Source organism: Aulostomus chinensis, chromosome 20 (assembly GCF_037954235.1).
Source record: "Aulostomus chinensis isolate RoL2024-O1b breed Wild chromosome 20, RoL_Achi_v1.0, whole genome shotgun sequence".
NCBI lineage: Eukaryota > Metazoa > Chordata > Actinopteri > Syngnathiformes > Aulostomidae > Aulostomus > Aulostomus chinensis.
This window is the reverse complement of record NC_141339.1, coordinates 2,085,031-2,108,954: the sequence shown is the minus strand read 5'-3', so window position 1 is coordinate 2,108,954 and position 23,924 is coordinate 2,085,031. Positions and strand designations below refer to the sequence as shown.

Sequence of the window (23,924 nt, the reverse complement as noted above, 5' to 3'; positions counted from 1 at the left end):
CCCTCTGACCTCCTGAACCTACTGAGCATGTGCAGATGAGCCTGATGCAGCAGGTGAAGCTAATTTGGTAAAACTGACGATTTGGAGAGTAAATTAAATACAGATACAAATACAAATACTACCGAACATTCCAGATGTGAGACAAGCGCGACCCCAGTTGTCACCCTCCTGATCACATCTAGTGTTTTCCCTGAATGAGGAGTTGTGTGATAAAGGTGTGCAGGCACCCCCACAGGGCCGCCTCTCCCTAAATGCAGAACACGTGCTGTGCGTAGGGCCTCATCTTCCATGGGGGGCCGCATTTGTGCGGGGGAACGCATTTGTGCGGGGGAACGCATTTGTGCGTATGCTCGATGCGCAAATGCGTTCAGCGCGAGGAAGGAGAGGAGAGACCTGTAATCTGACCGCGCATGCGTCGCTGCAATGATTGACAGCACTCGATAGCTGACGGATCCGAGGGGCCTGTCGTCATGTCCAGAAGCCCTCGTGAGTCAGGAGCGAGCAGGAGGAAGGAACAGACAGAACAAGAGGAAGCTGGGGCTTCACCTGAAGGTGGGTTTGTTGTTGAAATAAAACTTGGTGGCACAAACAGCTGAGCTGCTCCTCATCAGAGAGGACGCCCGTCTCCAGGCTCTGTCCGGACGGGAGAAGTTTTTCCCCCCAGTGGCCCTGATTCACATTTATTGAATGCGGTCAACGTCCTACTCCCTCTGATGAACAGGAGTGGTAAAATGACCTGGGGTCGTGTATTGATAGGCTATAAACTGCAGCCAAGTTTACAGCCTATCAATATTGGTTTTCGACTGTTTTCTGCAGGTAAATGTCGCCATCTGTCGGTGAATATAATTCATAGCAGTCAGCTTTTGAGGAGACAGAAATCCTGATTGAGAGTAACTGACGCTTTTGTTGACAGAGGGAACTGAATTTAAAGTTTGCAATATCAGTCTGTTTGATCCTGAATCAGTGTGGACTGTAGTCTGTCATAATGTACCGAATAATAAAAGTACATCAACAATAATGATGATAATGTTGTAAGATGAGGTAGCAGTAGTGGTAGTTTTTTGTTGTGTGCCAGGTGCATGGAGAGAGTTCTGTGGGACCGCCTCACTGCTACGGTAGCAGACAGACTTGACAGTTTCCAGTTTGCCAACAAGGCAAAGAGGGGGTGGAGGATGCCGCCTCACTCTGTTGGACGCTGTTTGCCGGCACCTGGATTCCAAACAGGCACACACACGGATTTTATTCCTCTGCTGAGGAACATGATTTTAAACACAGGTTGTGTTTTATCTCCCATTTTATTTTCAATCTACACAAACAACATCACCTGCAGATGACGTGGCCCTGGTGGCCCACATCAGGGACGTCAACTCCCTCTCTGCATACCAGGAACTGGTGGGTGAGCTCATGACCTGGAAAGCTCCTTGGAACTTAACATCCCAAACACCAAGGAGCTGTGCTGTGGGGGGAACGCACATCCAATTCCCTCCACCCCCTCTTTGAACCCCTGAGTCTCCATAGGCAGGCAGTGGAGCAGGTTGAGGCCTGTAGGAACCTGGGCTTGGAGACAGACAGCTGCCTGTCTGTCTCCCACCACACCGACTCAGTGTACAAAAGGCACAGCAACGCCTGTTCCTGCTGAGGAAACTCAGAGACTTCGACGTAAGACAGACATTTTAACAGTTGCCTACAAACCACTTGAACCAATTCTAACCCTTCAGCAGCTCAGCCTGGTTCAATTTCACATCTGCTGAAGGCAAATCAAACCTCTCCCGGGTCGTGAATCAAGCAAGCATCATCATTGGTCAGACTCAAGCTCAGTTGTCAGCACTGCGCACCCAAGCATCGGAGGAAAGCCACCCACATGACGCCGGACCTCAGCCATCCCCTGCACGGTCGCCCAGTCACAACCATCAGGCTGCTGCTGCAAAACATTTCCTAACCCTAACTCGTTTATTCCCACTGCCATCAAAATCTTAAATAATCATTAACAGCACCCCCCTTAGCTGCCCATTGTTTTATTGTTTTTATGTATTGCCTGATTGCACTCGGCACCTCCTGTCGCAAGGATGCGTTGTCTTTTTTGTCAGTTTGTCTGTCTTTGTCATTGAAACCACGCTGGAGAGGATTTTCTGTCTCGTCATGTCAGACAGTCAAGTTTTCCTGATTTCTAGTTTGCAGCTGGCTCCAGGTGTGGGCACTCCCAGTGGGCGGTTCCTCCAGGATCAAGCCAGAATAACACAGGACACACCGTTACTTCATGAAGGTGCAGGAACGTCTCGACCACTGGACTGGATCTCTGTCTGAACATCATGTTTGCATAACTTTTAGTTCATATCTTTCAATCAGTCTAGACTGTGGAACGTACCAATCGACCGGAATAGTCCATTAAAAACCAGCTGGGGTCATCAACATGTTATTTTAGTTAAACATGTACAGCATCTGGACAGGTGATGTTAGTGAGAGCAGAGTCTGTCAGGGTAACGGTGGTAGATTGGAATGGTTAAGGTTTCTACCAGCGGGGGGCTGGACTGGCTGAGGTCCCTGCCTGGTCTTGTGATGCTGGAGGACTTGAGGCCTGGGGTCAGTCCCTCTAATGACCTATCATGTTGGCTGCAGGGTCAGCAGGGCTGCGAGAGCTGCTGGTTCCAGCCCACAGCTGAGCATTCAACCCCAAACCAGCTGAGTTGTTGTTTGAGTTGACAGCTCATGATCAGCACTGAGGCTTCAAGCACTCAGCCTGTGACCAAGGCCAAGGTTCAAACCTATCAGAGTGTGTGTGTGTGTGTGTGTGTGTGTGTGTGTGTGTGTGTGTGTGTGTGTGTGTGTGTGCGCGTGTGCTGGCCGAACTCACCGACCTGTGGTCAGTGTGGAGTCTTCCTCCAGTTCCTGTCCTCCCTCCAGAGGAGAGCAGAGTGATGGAGGTGGTGGTTGGGACAGAGAGGCGTGGAGGTCGGGTCTCCTGGCGGCTGCACCTCTCTGTGTTTTGGCAGCCAACGTTTCTTGTGAAAACTGTTAGTTAAAGGATATCAACCTACTCTCTTACAGGAACAGGGCCATGTGGACCGCCATAGCGTCCAGCCTCTGAGATTCTCATTCCTGGAGTCTGCACAACCTCTGCTGTTGAAACCTAAAACAAATCAAAAAGAAATTGAATAAAATCTGTTTGTTTCTCTACAGAGAGGGAGAGATATGATTGCATTAGACTAATGTTCCAAACCTAAATATTTCAGTTTGCAGTTGATTAACTAGCTTGGCAAACTATCTTTTCACTCACCCTAACCAGTCCTGTTACCTCCATACTGCATTTTGGACTCGTGGTTTCATGTTTCGACGTCTGTGGTTTAGTTTCCTAATGAGTTGGAGATGCAAACTTTGTCCTGCTGGCTTTGGTGAAAGGACACTTGCAGCCACGTTCGCTCAGGAAGTCCATGACCTTGCCTCCATCACAACTCTGTCTGCTCATTTCAGTCAGGAAATGCACTGAAAATTCATCTAACACACTTGGACAGTTGTGCCTGCTCCAAATCATGCAGGACGTGTCTCGTTCATCTGTCCTCTGAACAGCACCAGTTGCTGTATCCTCCACTTGAAGCTCGCACCACAAATGCGCATCCTTCCTGCAATACTGACAAAAGTCAGAATCATCGGGACTTTCATGTCTCTGAGTTTAAGAGTGAGATTGTCCAGACAAAAGCAGTCATCCAAACAATCAGGTTGAGGATGATGAAGACGGTCCGTCTCATCATCTCCTGAGCTGGACGCTCGGGGGTGCAACCCCTCCGAGTCCAGAGGTGACACCAGTGAATGGAAAGGTCAGCTGAGAAACAACTCTGTTCTTATAAATGTGCAGTGTTTTCACACGCGGCAGAAACAGCTGTGCAGGACAAAAGTAACAAGCAGGCTCCGGTACGCTCGTAGTCCAGCCCTCAGGTGAGAGGAGGGACTGAGTGTGTCAGGAGCAGCATCGACCTATCAGCCATGTCCTCCTTCATCAGTCAGTGGAAGCCATCATGAAAAGCTCTGTTTTTGTCAGTGCTACTTCAGAAGGAGCAGAGCTGCCCACTGCTGAGCGCAGGAAAATATCTTAAAGAAGTAACAACGCTCTGGTTATGCCAGTTCAGGATCGTGTAGATTCCAGTGGACAGCAGCAGCTGTTGCTCCACCCCCCACTCCTCCCCCGCGTCTATCCTAAAGGGGGCGGATGCTAATAATCAACAGTCTGGTGGCCTCCTTGCTGTGGCACAAGCTTGCCTGTATGGAACCTCCTGCAGGCCTCTAGGCCCAAATCCAGAGCCACGTGGTAGATTGCTTTTGGGACAGACTCCACCGCCCAAGGACGAGGGTGGGCGGGGCCTCATCAACTTGATAGGCAGAAAGGCCACTTACCATCTGCAGTTTGTCCAGAAACTCTTACAAGGGCCAGGAAGTCTGTTCTGGAGACCCCTGGTGCTTTCAATGCTACAAGGTGTTAACGGATTGGGAATGGACTACAATGGACTACAATGGACTACAAGAGACTTGACTTAATTTAGACGAATCTGATGAGCAGTAAAGAATCAACTTGTCAGTCTCCTCCTCAGCGGTGTGAGCACTCTAATTGAGCTTTGCGTGGAGGATTTATGGCTGCCCATTACAAAATGACATCAGAGGAATTTTGAAACCGTCAAAAAAGATGGATGTTATAAAGGAACAATTTCCTATGCGAGGCAGTCCAAACAGGAAGTGGTAGTAAATCTTGGTTGCAGAAGTTTATTGAGTTTTAGTTTGTTTATGTGCACATTAAAGAAGTGCTAACAACACAAGTCAAAAACGTGCCGGATGAGACATGAAAACAGAACTGATACAAGAGCCTCACCCCAGAAGAGACAGAGTATACAACAATGGTATACAATGAAAAAAACCCACAGTCTAGTCTAGTCTCACTGTTGACAACTCCACTGTTTCACCCTCCCCGTCTGCCCATTTCCACCTGTCAAATATCAACTGCCTCCGCCCTTCCCCCACCCCGACACTGACGCCATCCTTGTCCACAGTCTCATCACCCCTGCGTGGACTGTTGCAGCTCTCTTCTCTACAACCTCCCCAACAAATCCCTCAATAAACTTCAACGTCATAATCTTTGTAATATCCACCACATCACTCCTGTTCTCCAACAGCTCCACTGGCTCCCGGATCAGTTCCTTATCCACTTCAAAATCCTTGACGTCTTTTTACATCAACCTTCAGTATATGATGTGGAAAAAGCCAGCATTTTTCAGATTTCAAGAATGGAAGGGATCAACGGCGTAAGTGTTGTCCAGACGATAAATGATGGCTAGATCGGTGTGACAACAACAACAACACATACCTCAGTTAGGAGCCACTGCCTGGTGATATCATGAAGTTGTGTATGAACGAGGACCTCATCAAGGGTCAAGAACGCTGTCGCCCTCTTATGGCACCTTTCCTAAGGTAAAAAGGACATGGACTGGTGTCGAAGGGTCATATGCAGAGCATCAACAGTGTCACAAGTTCCTTTGTTCAAAAGACTTACCTTCAGATATTTGACTATCCGACTGAGCAGGTCTTGTCATGGCCCGCGTCTCGTGTGAACGGATTATGTCAGCGAGCCAGGTATATTTAACACTGAATAGATGAGTCACTGCAAAGGGAATGAAAACGTATCAAGCGCCTCATCAGCACGTCGTGGAAGGAGGTTATTGTCAGGCGATGAGTGGAAGTCTCTCTTAATACAGCAAAAATAACCCTTTACATCAGTCTTCGACCCAATAAGCTGTTCACTTGAGCGAACTTGGTGTTTGTTTTGAATAAATCCACTACAGACACAGTCGTTGCTGATCTGCTCGTCAGCTCACCTACAAAGTCTCCTTTTCTTCGGTGCGAAGACTCTGTTTTTATTATGTTTTTATCAGGACTGTCCTTTGACTTTCTTTTGTTAGACTTATTTGGAGAATCATCTAGAAAAAAGACAAATTCATCCTGAAGTTAACTTGTTGCTGGAGTCCATTTAGGCTTTACAGTTCCCTTAATTCGTTCGGTTTTGAGGGGTGTACCAGTATTCGGAAAAAAATATCATGCGTATGCTGATTTTGGTCAACAGAGGGCAGCAACAAGTAAGCCTCAGTCCCAAGTGAACATTTACAACTACCTTTGATTATTTGATCATTGATGTGCTCTGAAGGGGCATTTTCTTATATATGTGTCTTTGAAGTGAATCATTGCTGATGTTGTTGTTTTATTTGTTTAATGTCACCTGCTTCAGTTGCTGTAGTCTTTCAACTATGATGCCAGTGGATTCCATTCTGCCCCAAACACATGCAGCCTTAGCATCAGTGTGGTTAAAAGCACTTCCTATTACTTTGAGAACATGGGACACATTTGTTCCCTTACATCACGGACATGAAGGGGCTCCCTAAGTAGTCAGGCGTGGGAGTGTGATGTGTGTGCATATCAGGCTTTTAGAGCAGGAAAAACACGGATATGTGCATAGTGCATGTGTACAGTGAATATTTTTGTTGGAGTGAAAACACAAAAGGGTATTGTGCAACCATTCTGGACTGATATCATTATGTAAATGTACTCCGAAGGCTAATTGGCTTTTTGCTGTGACAGATTGCCTTCACCCTGGTTAAATATGCACTCTGGCAGCTATGCCTTATTGGACAAAATATACGCCCAGACAGTGGAGCTGTGATAGGGTCCGTGTCAGGCTGATAAAGACATTGGGACGGAGATCTTTTGTCTCTGTTGATCCGTGGTTTGACAGAAGCGCAACACAATTCAACATTTTGTCATACACGATAAAATGTGAACTTTAAAACCACACTGCTGAATTTGTTCATAGCATAATGTTCAGCTTTAAGTCCGTGAAGATTCTCAGTCACGGTATCACCTCGGTGCTGCACTGTCGTCAACAAACTGGACTTTTTCAGTTCCCTTCAAAATGTTTTGTCCCCCCCAGCAAAGAGGCCTCCTCACTTCTTAGTCACTGCTGGGGAGTTGCAGGCTTTTTTAATGTCTCTGCGCCGGAGTGACCTTCTACAGAGTTGTTGGTTGCATGTGAGCTCTGGGTTTCAATTTAACATTTGTTGGCTGTAGGAATGAAATTAGTAGATTGATAGAGCGGAAGTAGCCGTCTCAGGAAGCATTTTGTGGATCACATAAGTTTCTGTGGCCATCTCCCACTAAGGAACAAAAGGACAAACAGTGACGGAGACAGGATGAAGGGGGGGAGTTGAGAAGCAAATGCTAAACAGGTGCTACAGTCATTTGCCCCTTGTTGTTGAAGGGTATGAAGGTTGGGACATTGGAAAGATTGGCAGAGAACATTCAGCGAGAGTCTTCTCTCCTGGCTGCATGTCTTAAAGAGACTTGATTCATCACACCGAGTCTGTAATTCTTCAGAGAATTAGCAACTCTCAACGATCTACTAGGAGAATTTCCCTAACATGGCTCAACGAGTATTCATGAGCGGTGGTTGATCCAACTGGTGTCTATGTGGGTTCTTAGGGCCAGGGGGATGGGAGAGTGATGAGTGCAGAATTTCCTCGGGAGGTTGTTGCTCAGGACTGTATTGTAGGCGAGGGACAGGTATGACGAAGGCCGCCTCCTCTGTTCAGGGATGGAAGCTCCAGTTTGATGTAGATGGCTTCTTTCACTCCTCTTTCAAACTGCCCCTCCTCTTTCAGGTGTAAGTGGACAGCATAATCTTGACCTGAGGTGTTGGCTCCCCTGTGCTGTGCTATCTGTTTGTGTAGCAGTTGTTTGTTTCCCCAATGTTTAGATCAGTGCAATGCTGGTTCCATTGGACGTTGTTACTTTTGCAGGATCACACCCTCGCAGCATTCCAGAAGCCTGTGACTCCCCACGAGGGACTTTGAGCCGAAGAAGCCTCTTGGATGAGGGGCGAAACACCTTCAGGGAAACTTACCTTACCCTCTCAGGATTGCATTTACACCTCAAAGCCTCCACTCAGTTACCAGATCAAGGAGTTGAACTTCTGTTGTGAAGTCTTGCACCTGACACCAATATGATGACATGATTTTCTTTTTTAATAATGAGCCTGAGAGCACACCTGCTGGGTTTCCTGCCAGGTGTATGTGCATTTGTGTGACATCAGAATTTCACTGTACCTGTTGATCACCTCAACCCGTGATCACTGCAGTTACTGTGACCTCATTCGGCAGACTGGTGACCCGTCCAGGGGGAACCCCGCCTCTCGCCTGAAGGATGCTGGGATAGACTCCAGCTCCCCTGCAGCCCTTAACAGGATAAGAGGTAGAAGATGGATGGATGGAGGGATGGAGTTCACACTCCAGACGTTTTGGAAAAAAAAAAAGCCCTGTGGATGACAGAAAATTAAACTTTGGGGTCACAAGCGTGTCAGGCAGCTACGGGAAGTATGGAGGCATCATCCCAATTAAGTGTTTGAAATATTTTTGTGCGAGTTGCTCTGAGTCACCTTAAAATGTTGTTATCAAGCGTTGCCGCAGAAAACAGCGGAATCAGAGCGTCAAGATGAAAGTGGCCTTGCATGCTGTCTTTGGGTATTGACAAAAGAGTGTGAAAAGCAATGATCCTCTCTGCTGCTTTCCCCACTGATAGCGCGTGACCTAGAATAGCTTTTTGGGTCATTGTTCTCTAATTGCAACAATGGAGAATGATGTGGTGCACCGAGCAACCATTAATGGCTCTAATCTGTGTGTAGGTGGAGGGTGGCTCAGGCAAAGGAGAAATCCCACTGTTTTCACAGCTTCTTCAGTTCTATAACCCGCACCCCCGCACGTGATTTAACATGGCAGTAGAGTGACAGTGGACCGTTTCCTTGACCCCTGGTACGGTGTTGGAATCGGTCGATTGTAGAAGGACAGCTGTATCGACTGCGGGCTCCTGATGATGCATCGACTTCTTTATGAGCCTGCACACTAAAGCTGGTGCTGTAATTGGAAATGCACTCCTCCAAGGGCTTTATGCAGCTTTCCTTATAGGTCTGATATTTGTTATCATCACCTCAAGGGTTTGCTGCTCGCATCATCTTCATCAAAGGTGCTGCTCATCGACTGCATCAAGATGCAGAGTGAAACATCTACAGTATGTGATGATCTCATACAGAAAGATCCCGTGCCCGAGTCGGGAGTTGAACCCGGAACCTTCTTGCTGTGAGGCGACAGTGCTGACCACTGCACCACCGTGCCGCCTAAATGCTTGTCTCAGAGGGACAAATGAGGGACAAATGAGTCTCGTCCCTGCAACTTTTAATGAAGCAACCTGTGCTGCTAAATATAATCCTAGAGTCAAAAGGCGAAGCTCTTGATTTACTGGCAATAATTCCACATCACCTTAGGAAGTAATAAGAGGAATATTCTCACACGTAGATTTATTACAATCATTCTGGTAAATGCTTGTCTCCATCCATCCATTTTCTTCCACTTATTCCTGTTAAGGGTGGTGGGGGGGCTGGAGCCTATCCCAGCGTTGATGGGTGAGAGGCAGGGTTCACCCTGGACAGGTCACCAGTCCATGGCAGGGCCAACACATAGAGACAGACAACCATTGGCTCTCCCAGCCACCCTACGGTCAATTTAGAGTCTGGATTAACCTGGTCCCCTCTTGATGTCTTTGGACTGTGGAGGAAGCTGGAGTACCAGAGAGAACCCAGCAGGAACAGGGAGAACATGGAGACTCATACAAAAAGATCCCGTGCCCGAGTCGGGAGTTGAACCCGGAACCTTCTTGCTGTGAGGCGACAGTGCTAACCACTGCACCACCGTGCCGCCTAAATGCTTGTCTCAGAGGGACAAATGAGGGACAAATGAGTCTCGTCCCTGCAACTTTTAATGAAGCAACCTGTGCTGCTAAATATAATCCTAGAGTCAAAAGGCGAAGCTCTTGATTTACTGGTCAATCTCTGTTCCAACCCTCACCTGTGGTCATGAGCTCTGGGTAATGACTGAAAGAACAAGATCCTGAATACAAGCGGCTGAAATGAGTTTCCTCCTCAGGGAGGCTGGGCTCTCCCTTAGAGACAGGGGGAGAGGCTCAGTCCTTCAGGAGGGACTCAGAGTAGAGCTGCTGCTCCTCCAGGTAGAGGAGTCAGTGGAGGTGCTTCAGGTATCTGGTGAGGACGCCTCCTGGACGCCTCCATCGGGAGGTGTTCCAGACATGTCTTACCGGGAGGAGGCCTCGGGGTCAACCGGGTTCGGAGTAGGTACTCCCATAAAAAACAAAACAAAACAAAATTTCAAATGATGGTCTTTCTATGTAAACTAGTTGATTCAACTGGTAATTACAGGCTCAGATGAGGCTCAGTTGGCTCCACAGCTGTTTAGCTCACCCTGTTGCACGCCACCTCACATGCTGCCATGACTGAAAGGCACAGCTGAAAGACATACAGCAAAACAGAGTCTGAGCCCTGACAAGACAAACTCTCTACTCTGCAAAGAGTGGCACTTTAATGCAGCACTGGATGTTTTTGGGGAAGTGAGTACTGAGGACTGATTGGCATGCATATACTTACTGTACACTGATAAAGAAGATACTTATACTCGAGTAAGATTAACAACTACAACCAGCTAAAAGAGTTTTTAAAGAGCTCTGCCAAGGAGGTCACGTTTTCAGTGGCATTTCTTCTGTTTGTCAGATAGATTAATGAAAAAAAGAGCTTTGAGCAGAGGACGAGATGCGAAGAGGTGCCAAGACAGAAATATCAGGTTACAAGGCAGATCAAGTGCAGGCGGGCTAAACTGAAGGCTATGGTGCAGGCCAGGCAGTGCAGAAGGCTACGGTGCAGGTGGGGCTACACCAAAGGGTACGGTGCAGGCGGGGCTACATCGAAGGCTACGGTGCAGGCGGGGCTACATTGAAGGCTACGGTGCAGGTGGGGCTACACCAAAGGGTACAGTGCAGTCGGGGCTACATCGAAGGCTACGGTGCAGGCGGGGCTACATTGAAGGCTACGGTGCAGGTGGGGCTACATTGAAGGCTACGGTGCAGGTGGGGCTACACCAAAGGGTACAGTGCAGGCGGGGCTACATCGAAGGCTACGGTGCAGGTGGGGCTACACCAAAGGGTACAGTGCAGGCGGGGCTACATCGAAGGCTATGGTGCAGGCGGGGCTACATTGAAGGCTACGGTGCAGGTGGGGCTACACCAAAGGGTACGGTGCAGGCGGGGCTACATCGAAGGCTATGGTGCAGGCGGGGCTACATTGAAGGCTACGGTGCAGGCGGGGCTACATTGAAGGCTACGGTGCAGGCGGGGCTACATTGAAGGCTACGGTGCAGGCGGGGCTACATTGAAGGCTACGGTGCACCTGGAGCTACATCAAAGGCTATGGTGCAGGCGGGGCTACATTGAAGGCTACGGTGCAGGCGGGGCTACATTGAAGGCTACGGTGCAGGCGGGGCTACATTGAAGGCTACGGTGCACCTGGAGCTACATCAAAGGCTATGGTGCAGGCGGGGCTACATTGAAGGCTACGGTGCAGGCGGGGCTACATTGAAGGCTACGGTGCAGGCGGGGCTACATTGAAGGCTACGGTGCAGGCGGGGCTACATTGAAGGCTACGGTGCAGGCGGGGCTACATTGAAGGCTACGGTGCAGGCGGGGCTACATTGAAGGCTACGGTGCAGGCGGGGCTACATTGAAGGCTACGGTGCAGGCGGGGCTACATTGAAGGCTACGGTGCAGGCGGGGCTACATTGAAGGCTACGGTGCAGGCGGGGCTACATTGAAGGCTACGGTGCAGGCGGGGCTACATTGAAGGCTACGGTGCAGGCGGGGCTACATTGAAGGCTACGGTGCAGGCGGGGCTACATTGAAGGCTACGGTGCAGGCGGGGCTACATTGAAGGCTACGGTGCAGGCGGGGGTAAACCGAAGGTCTACGGTGGTTGTAACCCTGGTGTGACTGGTTTTACACACAACTAAAATCAAGCTCACTCGTATTATCAGGTGTCTCCGCCCACTCACAGCAGCAGCAACAGCAGCAGCAGAAACAACAGTTGCATGTCAGAGGGTTCGATGCCTGCTCACCCCTGCACGTAGCTTTACTTATGGCCGGAGCATGAAAGGTTCCAGGGGCCCAAAGTTCACCTCAGCAGAGGGTGCGACCTCTCATTTTAATCTCTAGCTTTAATTATCTTTTAAACACCTTTTTTTTTAAATAATGGATGTTACTGTGCCTTTTACTGCAAAGCTGGGGGAGGGATGAACCATCTGTGGCACATAAGCGAGGTAAAACAGCTGTAATGCAACAACTGATTGGAAGTGATGCAGGAATGCCACTTTCTGCCAAGTGTCCATGAGCTGTAACTGACCATAATCTCACTTTGGGGAACATGATAATTTTCTGAGTGCCAGTCTTCCATCAGAGCCTCCAACTGGGGTTTTAGCCGGTTACAGCTTGAATTTGTTTGTTTTTTTGGTAGGACTTTAAAAAGTAATGATAACTCTAACTCACAGCAGGAGGTGTGATTTTATTCATCCAGTAAGAAATAACGATGTGACTCAGTATACAAACAATAATACGAGACCTGAAGTGAAGCAGCTTCTCTCTGGTACTCCAGCTTCCTCCACAGTCCAAAGACATCAAGAGGGACCAGGTTAATCCAGACTCTAGATTGACCGTAGGCGTGGCTGGGAGAGCCAATGGTTGTCTGTCTCTATGTGTTGGCCCTGCCATGGACTGGTGACCTGTCCAGGGTGAACCCCGCCTCTCACCTGAAGGCTTCTGGGATACCCCCCCCCCCCGACCCTTAACGAGATAAGCCATGTGTAAAAGCCATAAGACTGGTTAATAAGGTTGAACATACACACCCCACTAATATGTTGTTCGTACACTCAGAATTTGACATCGCTGGACTTGGTTAATTGTAGAACACCTCCAGACTGCGTCCATTCACCAAGAGGATAAGTAGCTCCCCACTGGGGGGAAATTACGTTTGTGAAAGGAAACGAACATGAAAAGTAGATGTGTGTCAGTGTGTGTTACAGAATGATTGTGACATTGAGTTGAAAATCAAAATATGGGTACATTTAAGAAAACATTGGAAACCAAATGATCAGAAAGTTATGTTTGTATGTTCTAGAGTGTGACCTCTGGAAAAAACCGGGACAGACGGAAATGCACAAAAGACAGAAAAAGGATGAGGAATATTTGATAGTTGATCTCATTTGCAATATTTAAAAGTCACCAAAGTAATTTTTGTTTGACGATTTTGAATTTTTGTTTTTAAAAAGGACAGACAAAATAAGCCTAGGCTTCAGTCTGCACCTTCTTTTTGGTCCAAGAAAAAAGAATGAATATGACTGTACAAATATTTTGTAAGTGATCGGAAAAATAATCTAAACTAAAAAACTAGTTTTACTTCATTCGTAATGTTTGCATGTTATTTTCACTGTTTACGGTTCAGCCGTCTTCCCTCAGTAAGGATTGTGTTGAAAAGGCTGCCTGTCACAGCTACAATGCGACAGCAGCATACAGTAATGTAAGTGGGTAAGTCTGACATGCTGATCGAGGCAGCAGCATCTTTTCTTCTTCTTCTTCTTCTTCTTCTTCTTCTTCTTCTTCTTCTTCCATTTCAAGTAGTCGTCCCCATGGGGTGTGAGCAGCAGCCAAATGACAGCAGGACCAAATTTGGATTATCTGTTACCTGTAGGAGACAACAGGTGCCTCCAAAACCCCTGCTCCCAGGCAAACCAGCTGGAACTCAGCCGTGTTAAGAGACCCGCACTGCAGTTCATCATGGTGGTTGTCAGGACGTTTGGCTGTGAAGGCCCGACAACATGAAAGAAAACGGTTTGCTTTGTAACCAATCAGTTTGAGGCAATTTATTTCTTTTGACATCACATCTTTATGATACAGTGTTACCACAAAGTGAATTCATTCTATCAATATTTAATCTGGGCCACTGCGCCTCACCTGGTCAGTTGCGGCGCCGGCTTGTGGGGACTATTTTATGAAGGCTCATATTTATGATGTGATCATAAATATATGAAGGCCTTCTTTTAATGTGAGGGAATCAATCAGACCAGCCTCCTACTGCCAAAACAGCTCCACTCATCAAGCCCCTGAATTCATTCATTCCACCGGCCTGCAGTCCCTCTTCTAGCCTGTCAGTTCAAACCAGGTCATAATCTCCCACAATGCCTCTCTGCAAACATGGGAAGTGGCGCCATCTGCGGGGGATTTTTTTGTGTGCAATCTTACAGCCTCTGAATTCAGGGCTCTAGAGGAGTGAACAGGATTTCACGTCTGTGATGCAGTGACAGCAGAATGAAAATGTGAGGTCTTAATGAAAGTCAGTGGGGCCTGAAAGGCTCCAGGGGGAAGAATAATGTGTTTTTGTCATCACAGTGTTGATGCTGAAATTCCAAAATGTATTTATTTATTATTTAATTTAATTTATTTCAAACCTTTTTTCAGGTATGCTCATCCCAGCATAATAACTGTCAATGAGAGCAAAAATCCACCTGAGAAGCCCTAAAAGAGTCCCAGGAGGCCCTGAGGGTTCATGGGTGACGTCCCAGTCAGGTGAGTCCCAGTCAGGTGAGTCCCAGTCAGGTGAGTCCCAGTCAGGTGAGTCATACGAGTGAGGCTGAGGAGTCACAGTGAAACTCCACCAAGTGGTGGATAGAAAATGAACTCTGTTCAACCAAATTGAAGAGAACTCATTGAATCAACGTGGGGAAACGCCGTCATTGGTCAGGAAACAGCAGAGGCAGAATAACAGCTGACATTAAAGGGTCAGAATCAGTCGATCCAAAAAAATAGAGGGGAAATCAATGAGAGGAGGAGAGCACAAGGTGGGACATAAATATGATGACAAAAAGATGGCCAAATAGATGAGGGGGAAATGAGCAGGTAGGAGCATGAGATGAAATCATCAAGAAATGGATGTTGATAGCAATAAACTGATGGGATGATAAATAGAATGATGAATATTCAGTGTGAGTGGTACAAGAACTGGTAAAACATTCTGAGGTTTCCAACGGTCAATGAAGACGTGGATCAAACTCAGTGCAGAGCCAGACTGCAGACGCAGGTTCAGAGTTTGCTTTTCTAAATCTCTCCCTTCTCTTCTGCTCTCAACAACACCACAAAGACGTCCAGCAGCACCGCGGCCCTGAATCCACCGGAGCAGCAGAAACCAGGTTCTGTCCCTCTGCTGCTGTGTGCTTGTGTGTGTGTGAGCGCTGAGGGGGAAGAGAACGGGATTCTGATGAAGTGCCTCCCAGTTTATGAACTTATTCATGTGTGGCGTGCGGGTGTGTGGCCCATCAAGAGGACTTCCAGAACTGGGTGAATTGTTCTGGTGCTTGTACTTCCTTCAGCCACCACCAGAGCAAAGCTGCTCCTGCTTGTGTTGCAATCAGATGATGAGACAGTTTGAGGGCTGATGAAAAGGAGACAAAGACTAAAAGTTCCACCTGCAGCTGTGAGAGATGAAACATGAGAAGGAAGCAACAACGAAGAGACGACGGCTGATGAGTGCCCCGGATCAGCTGACATCAAGAAGAGGATGCACTCACTCTCCACCTCCACCTCCACCTCCACCTCTCCTGCTTTCTTTCATTCTGCTAACATGATTGCATGAGTGGTGTTTGTAGCTGTGTAGAAGCTGTCCAGGCTTTCTAGCTGCTCTCACAAGAATCCAACAAAGCAGCTCACTGAGTGTCATGTGACATCAGCGTTGAATCTGTGCTCACCTCAGCGTCAGGTAAAGAGCCGGAGAGCGAGTCACACACCTGCTCTGATACGTGACGTTGAGCTGAAACTCAACATTCGTCTCAATGTGAACATGTTTCCATGGTGATTATTTATGGAGCATTGCATCATCAGGATGTTTGAAATGAAAAGTTAAAACCACATGACTTCATTTCATTTTTTTCTCTTCATAAATAGAGAGGTGGCACCACCTGCTGGTCAAACACCTGCTGAACTCCTCCACTGTGGTGCGGCTCCATGTTCACACACCAGAGATGCTGGGTTGCAGAGAGAACTCAGGCTCACTGCCCCGCGTCCTCCTTCCATCTCAACAAGAATGAAATCAATAATCAAGAAGGTGAACTTGAACTTTAAACAGAGAAACAAACGTGGCTCGAGCAGAAAGAGTGAGACGGTTCAAAGCTGGGAGCTGTTATTACAGTAGGGGGCGCTCCAAGCTCTGCACTGAAGGAGCTGGTTTGCTAGACAGTGAAGGCACTAACAGAGTTCTTAGGAATATTCTGGTCCAGTCAGAGGACATCATCAAGCAGTTTCAAGCGGAAGAGGTTCAACTCACACAGAGAAGAGAAAATATTCCATTTTCTCTCCCTCCCAAGGTGAGGGAGCTGAACGGCAAAACCCTAAATGAGATTTACCAACCAACCAACCCTTGAGACTGAGGTTCAACTTGGATGGTGCAGCTGTTGTGGAAGGTTCACTTTCACTTCTTCCTCCGTTGAGACGCTGCTCTTTTTCTACCCGAGAAGCTTTGGTAAGTGACAGTTTTTAATGTTGTTGGCTCAAAGCGACTGTAAAGAAAAATAAACACCGACGTTTGACCATCCAGAGACGTTCCGTCCTGGTTTCAAGAGAGTTCCGCTCGTGCTGAGGTCCTGGACGGTACCAGGCACTTCCCGTCAGCAAATGGAAGGCCCACAAAAATAATGGACACACCAGACTGGTATTTGAAAGCTGGACGAGAGACCTCCACCACTTCTGTTTCCATGGTTTCCAACCTGGATGAGAGCTGGCCAGTATCCATAACATGGTTGACCAGCTTTGCTCTCAGCTTTTTTCACCGCTGCTATGGGTGAAGGGGAGTAAACATAAAAAGCCAGATGGAAGGGTCCTTGTCAGGTCATTGAGATGCCACAAGATGTTGTCAGTGCTTTGGCTGAACTGATGGAAACGTCCTTTCCTGTGTCTCGCACAGCAGGACTTGTGGATGTCTCTAAGAGGACAGTCTTGAAACTTGATATGTTTGAAGATGCAAATGAGGCATCAACTCCAAACGTCCACATGTAAAAGCTGATCATGAACCAGAACATGAGAACAGATGTCATCATTGATTAGTTGAGTCTTGACACCATGTTTTCAAATGTGTCCATTTCTCCTTCAGGCTGGTGGACTGTCAGCTCTCAGAGAGAAGCTGTGCAGTTCTGTCTTCAGTTCTCAGCTCTCAGTCCTCCAGTCTCAGACAACTGGACCTGAGCCTGAACCTGCTGGAGGATTCAGGAGTGGAGCTGCTGTCTGCTGGACTGAAGGATCCTCACTGTCACCTGGAAGTTCTCAGGTCAGAGAACAGCTCTGATCTCATCAGGCCTCCACGCTGCCGACACTCAAGTTGTTATGTTTTCACTGCGTCCTTCCACCCTTTCATCTGTCCCCTGCTCCTCAACATCGCACCTCAGTAACCTTCCTGCACATTTGTCCACTTGGACTCAAAAGTCTTTCAGAGGCTTTCTTTCTACAACTTAATAGTTAACATTTTCTGGCAAAGTTTTCCATAAATGTCTCATAGCATGAAGTGATGATGTTTTGTATCTGAAAGGTCAAATGTCAACTTTAATGTGACATCATGTTCAAGAGTCAGAGGACTTCTGTGGTGAATTTGCGCTTGATAAATATAGTTGACTTCCAAACCTCCCTCAGTGGTCACCATGTAGCAGTGGGACGTCACTGAAGACGGGATGGACAACTTCAGCACGAGTGCCTGAGTCCAATGTGTAGTTTTTTCTGACCACCAGCCTGGATTTCCAGTTCTTTCCAGTGAGGAGCAGTGTTTGCTGCCGCCTCCAAAAAAAGGCTCCAGGAGGAACATCGTCTCTCTTTGTTGTGGGCCGGGACTCGTCACCATGGTAACACAATGCAGGAGAGGCTTGTTGCTGTCATTTATCCTGAAGTGTGAAAGTTTGACAGATTCTATAATAATTGAGAAAGAAGCGTTTTATCCGAGGCTGATGAGAAGTTGTACTCCTGTCGTGAGTGACGGGACTCAATAACCTGCACGCTGTTGTGGCGGAGAACAGCAGAAATCTCACTGATCAAACATTTTACAAGAGAAAAGTCAGAACAAAGACTGGAGGAGGAATTGTTCCATTTGCTGGTGAAGACGAGAGGCACTTGACAAAGCAGATGCTGGTGTGGGAACCAGTGAGACCAGATGGACAGAATCCAGCTGTTTGTCAACAGTTAATCTGGAAATCCTGCTGGTAGGAGAGTACTGAGGCCTGGTAGCTTTGTTCCTGAGGAAACTGTCACTGTGACGGTGCAGTTGGACCACAGCCTTTAGCCTGGTACTGCTAAATCAGCTACAAATGAGTGATGTATCGTTGGTGAACGTGCCAGCTCTAAGAGCCGATACTTTGTAGTGATCAAAAAGAGCTGCTCCCTTGCTGGGAGGTGGCTCCTGCTTGTGCTGCACAGCTCAACTCTCTCTCACCTCTGCTGAATGCAGGCAGAGGCGGGACTTTATTTTGATGGTGAAAATATTTGTGAGAGCAGGGTCAACAACTAACCTGCACTAAAAACTTATGTGTTTGTGCTTTATTTGTTTGATTTGTTAGCTGTGGTTCTGTGTTCAGCTGTTCATTTAAATTTTTGATTAAAATGTAAAACAATAGTAACTGTGTATTTATTTTTTAAAGGGAAAAAAATACATAAAAGAGGCTTTCATCAAACACTGAATGACAAATGTCTTACTAACACAAAACATTCAGAATTGCTAAATTAGGCTAAAATAGAAGGCTCTGAGTAATACTAAATGAAGAGCCATTTGGGAGCCGTAAGAGCAGGCTCTTCTACGGGAGTTGAGTCTGAAGAGCCTGAGCTTTGAGAAGAGTCAAAATTCCCTTCACTACTCCAACTCACTAACTTGTGGTGAAGACCATCTTGCGCAACATCTGAGAGGTTCAGGTTCCAGGATTTGGTGAATCAGTGACTTAACTCTGTTCTCTTAACTGCAGGCTGGAACGTTGCGGGATCAGAGAGGAAGGTTTTACTTGTCTGGCCTTGGCTCTGAGCTCCAACCCCTCCCACCTGAGAGAGCTGGACCTGAGCCTCGATCATTCAGGAGGCCCAGGAGTGGAGCTGCTGTCTGCTGGACTGGAGGATCCTCACTGGAGGCTGGAGACTCTCAGGTAGGAACACAGAAGCAGAGCTTCAGGACAACACTGCACGTTCTCCCCAGAACTTCCTCAGAACTGATTCAGCCATATTTGCTTTGTTCTCTGGTGTCTGATCAGACTTCAGACCAACCGTAATAAAAGTGCAACCTTGATCAACGAAAATGCACCTTTGTTGGTTCTACCAGCATGCACTTAGTTGACGCTCTTTAGACAGCACTCGGGAGTTTGGCTTTAACAATCATGACATTTATTTCCTTTCGTCCATATTTCAGTTGGTAGCTCTGATTTTATCACTTCATCCAACATAGGAAAAACGCTTGTCTTACCAGTGACAGCTGTCAATAAGTGGAAATCAAAACTATAAACTTGGACTGTCTGCAGAGGTCAAAACAACAAGTCGCTACATGCCCAAAACATAGAACACAGCATCCATGACAGCCCAACCCATTGACCAGCTGAACTCATTCACGACAACTAGCGGGTCAATCCCACAAATGATCCCATCAATTAAGTCATCAATTGTCCCATCAATTATAAGTTCATGATCAAAACAATAAGAAGCCTACCTACATGTCACCATTTCATGCATACAATAGCCTACATGGCATCATAACATAAATCATCATCACAAATAATACAAGATTACACATAAGACAGAGAACATTTACATATGAGCTACTAATATTTACACAAGTCATGATTTAAATCATAGATAATCTCAAAATCATACTTTTGGCTCATACATCCCAGTCCCTAATAGTCATGAAACCTTGCGTGGCAATTACCCAAAAACATCCATCCATCCATCGTCATCTTCCGCTTATTCCTACACATTAAGGGTCGCGGGGGGGCTGGAGCCTATCCCAGCGTCAACGGGCGAGAGGCGGGGTTCACCCTGGACAGGTCACCAGTCCATCACAGGGCCAATATACAGAGACGAACAACCATTCACACTCACATTCATACCTACGGTCAATTTAGAGAATCAATCAGCCTCGTCCCCAATTGCATGTTTTTGGACTGTGGGAGGAAGCCGGAGTACCCGGAGAGAACCCACGCAGACACGGGGAGAACATGCAGACTCACACAGAAAGATCCCGTGCCCGAGCCGGGACTCGAACCTGGAACCTTCTTGCTGTGAGGCCACAGTGCTAACCACTGCACCACCGTGCAGCCCCTACCCAAAAACATAACAGAGCCAATACACAATACATAACTCGCACTCGCCGTATGAATCCTCTTGCGTCTGGTAAGACCTTTGTTGCTTGGCCCATTATCCAAGAGTTTCTTGGGGCGGTGTCATCAATGATGAGCACAATGTCTCCTCCTGTGAAATTCCTCCTTTTTCTTGTCCACTTTTGGTGTTCTTGCAGCTCAGGTAAGTACTCTTTTAGCCATCTTTTCAAAAACAGCTCTGCCATATACTGCACTTGGCACCACATTCTTTTCCCATCGCAATCACTAGGATTGAATGTGCCAGGTGGAGGTGGTCATGAGCAGCAGGAGGTGGTCAGGTGTTTGTGGCTGGAGGTCTCCAGGGTCATTTGAGGCAGTAGTGATGCATCATTTATGATGGCCTCCACCTCACACGAGTCCTTCCTCATCAAATCTTTGCTGCTGCAAGAGGGCACCAAGAATATGACGGACAGTTCTTATTTGCCTTTCCCGGATTCCTCCATGATGGGATCCTGTTGGTAGAGTGAATATCCAGCAGAATGTGCTGGATCTGTGTGTGGTTTAAACCTTGGATCGCTTCTCTCAGCTCTTGCTCGGTTGCCAGGTTAGTCCCATTAAACCCCCTGATGGCATTATTACACGAGCTGGTGTCAAGACTTTGTGCTACCTCCAGGTGAACTGCTCTGATGTTAAGGTAGGGGAAAGTCACGCCATATCGTTTGAGTGTGGATCGTTTTTGCTTCACCTCGAATGGGCCGAAGAAGTCTATACCCACATTTGTGAAGGGCGGCTCCTCAGGACTGACTGTCTCTTCGGGCAAGTTTAGCATCAACCGTTCACCTCGCACTTGACTGAGTTTCCTGCACATCACGTCATGTCACAGGCTTGAGTGGATCCACTCTGCCCTTGCCCATGAGGAACGAGCAGTAGACTGTGTTGTCACTGTTCACCAATCGCAGGTAAGGGACCATGCTGTATCCACTTTCACTTTCGTCCCCAAAGTAATGTGACTGTGCGGAGACTGGCACCCCAAACCTGACAGGCTTGATGCATCTCTTGACCTTGAAGTCTTTTAGCAGGTCCAGGTCATTCAGCCATCTGAACCATTGCTCCTCCTCTTCATCAGGGATCCTTTCATCCTAACTGAGCTTCACTCCAGTTCGCCTTTGCAGGATTTGCTTTCCAGGGAGGATGACAGGGGCCAACATACCCAATGGGTCACAGATGGAACTGACTGTTGAAAACATACCTTGTCTGGTAAGCGGTTGGCTCTGTAGATTGATCTTGAACAAATGAATCAGTTTCAGTACACCACTCTATGCCCAAAGCTCTTTCCACAGGCAGATGTTTTTACTGATCCAGGTCTAGATCTCTGACTTCCTGTGAGCAACTTATGTTCAAGGAGAAATGGCAGCTTGGATAGGACAACTGTCATATTGGTTGGGTGGTCCATCTCCTGCATGTAGTCTACAGTATCCATTGTGTTCAGACAGCTGTTGAGAAACACTGAGTAGGCCTTTAAGGCTTCTGGATCTTTGGCTTTAGTGAACGACTTGTTGAGAGCCTTGTCAATGTCGGCCATAGCAATCAGATACTCTTCTCCAAAGTGATGCTTCAACAGTCTCTTAGCTTCTGCATATCCTGTGTCAGCTTGCATGAACTGGCAACTGCGCACCAGTTGTCTTGATTGCTTGACAGTATATCGCTCCAAGAAATAAAGCCTGTCTCTACTGTCCTCAGTCTTCTTCTCAATACCATGTTCAAATGCTCTCATAAAGAACTGGTAATGCAAAGAGTCTCCATTGAATGTGGTAATACTGAGTGGTGGTAGTGATGGGACCTTCTGTTGCTTTACAAGTGTTTCAGTAATCACATTCTGTTTTTCCATTATGTTTGCCAAGTGGCTCATTTCATCCTCTCTGGAACTGGAATTTGAGCTGCTGGAGGAGGGCAGTGGCCTAGGTTGGGCCTTTGGTTTGTGGAACAGACTGTACATTATTGGTGGTTGTAGGCCTACTGTTAGCACCAGTGGTAGCTATTGAAATAGCTTGGGATGAAACAGCAGCTCTCTCTCTTTATCTCTGTCCCTCTCTTTCCTTCTGTATATTTGTTGTCCTCCATTATCTGTCTTTTTGCCTCTGCCCCACTCTCCTGCTCTCTTTCCCCCAACCGGTCAAAGCCGTCCCCATTGAGCCTGGATCTGCTCCACTTTCCTGCCTGTTAAAGGAAGGTTTTTGTCGCTGCTGTTGCCTGATGTGCTTGCTGATGGAGAATTGTTGGGTGTAAATTCATTGAAGGAGTGTGGTCCTAGACCTTCTCGCCTTGGAAAGTGTCAGGAGAAAACTTTTGTTGGGATTTGGCGCTATATCAATAAAACTGACTTGACTTCCGTACAGTAGGGGGAGGCAGTGGCACATGTTCATTATCCAGGGTTGCGTTCGCTAGCAGTGGTTTGGCCCGGTCTTGCACATCCACAAGTTCATCAGTTGCAACATCCTCTAGTCCATGATCGAGATATTCATTCATCCCATCTCCTGAAGCGGGCATGACAGGATGTGAGGTTGGAGCCAAGGCAAGGTGTGGGAGCAGGCTCGAGTCAGGGGATGAGGGCTTGGTGAGCTGTGAAAGAGATTGCTCATATTGCCTGATGACACTCAGTTTTGCTGCGTTTGCTACTATTTCCGTTTCCAGTTCAAACTGTTTCCTTTTGGCTTTAAGCCTGGCTTCCTCTTCCTCCAGAGCCTGTTGCCGTGCCAACCTGTCAGCTCTGGCCAATAATTTCGCCTCCTTACTCTCCAGAGTAACCTTCAGTGTGCCAGTGGTAGAAGATGTCCTGCTGGACCTTGACCTCTTGGTGGAGTTGGCTTTATGGCTGAATCCCTTTCCTGAGGCATGACAGCACCACCTTATGGCGAAACCAATTCACTCACTCTCTCAGACAGAGGAAATAGAAGCCTCAGAAATCCATTTTATCACTTCAGTTTTGAACTCCAGAAAAGAATCCACTTTATGGTCATATCACTTAGTCTGATCATTTATCCCATCCTCTGTAGACAGCAATTCCCAAACCGAGTCATTGTATTCACCCAGGTCATTACGCAGTTCTGAAAATTCTTTTTCCTTCTTGGAGCTCACCATTTCAACATTGCAGACATTTTCCATCTACTTTAATATTTCATTCTTTTTTCTGGCTAATGCACCCAGTCTCGCTCTTCTAGAAGCCTTTAATGTTTGAAGCTTTACATCATCCTCCAATTCTCCAATTTAGAAGTCTGTGCTGCTGCGTCTCCTCTCAGAGGTTTTGCTACTCTTGGTATTCAACGATGTGTTCGTTCTTCAGGTGGATGAATAAATTCCACAAATTTCCACCTTTGGTCATCACAGGCCAGTAGCAAGTCTTCCTATGACTGTGGTTTGAGCCCATCTGCTCTTTTAACACCATCAAGGTTATTATTCTTTTTTTTTTTGGTCGTAACTCCAGCGTTACAGCCGGACTGCTGTCTCCCTCCACCGTGTCTTTTTGCGCCGCAGCTCACATCTGCAACTGTCTGACACCATTATGCCGCCCACTCATGATATTGGGATCTTAAGTTTTGTCCCAGAATCAAAAGTTCTCTGGGATGGTCATGAACGGTG

General features: G+C 47.2%; 1 long non-coding RNA gene across 1 annotated transcript; it reads left to right on the top strand.

Moving 5' to 3' along the window:
- The first annotated feature begins 467 nt into the window (after positions 1-467).
- LOC147242177 (uncharacterized) lies at positions 468-19,026 on the top strand. Its single transcript, XR_015110765.1, has 3 exons — positions 468-552; positions 14,425-14,532; positions 18,951-19,026. It is a non-coding gene; the product is annotated as an uncharacterized LOC147242177 (long non-coding RNA).
- Positions 19,027-23,924: the final 4,898 nt, after the last annotated feature.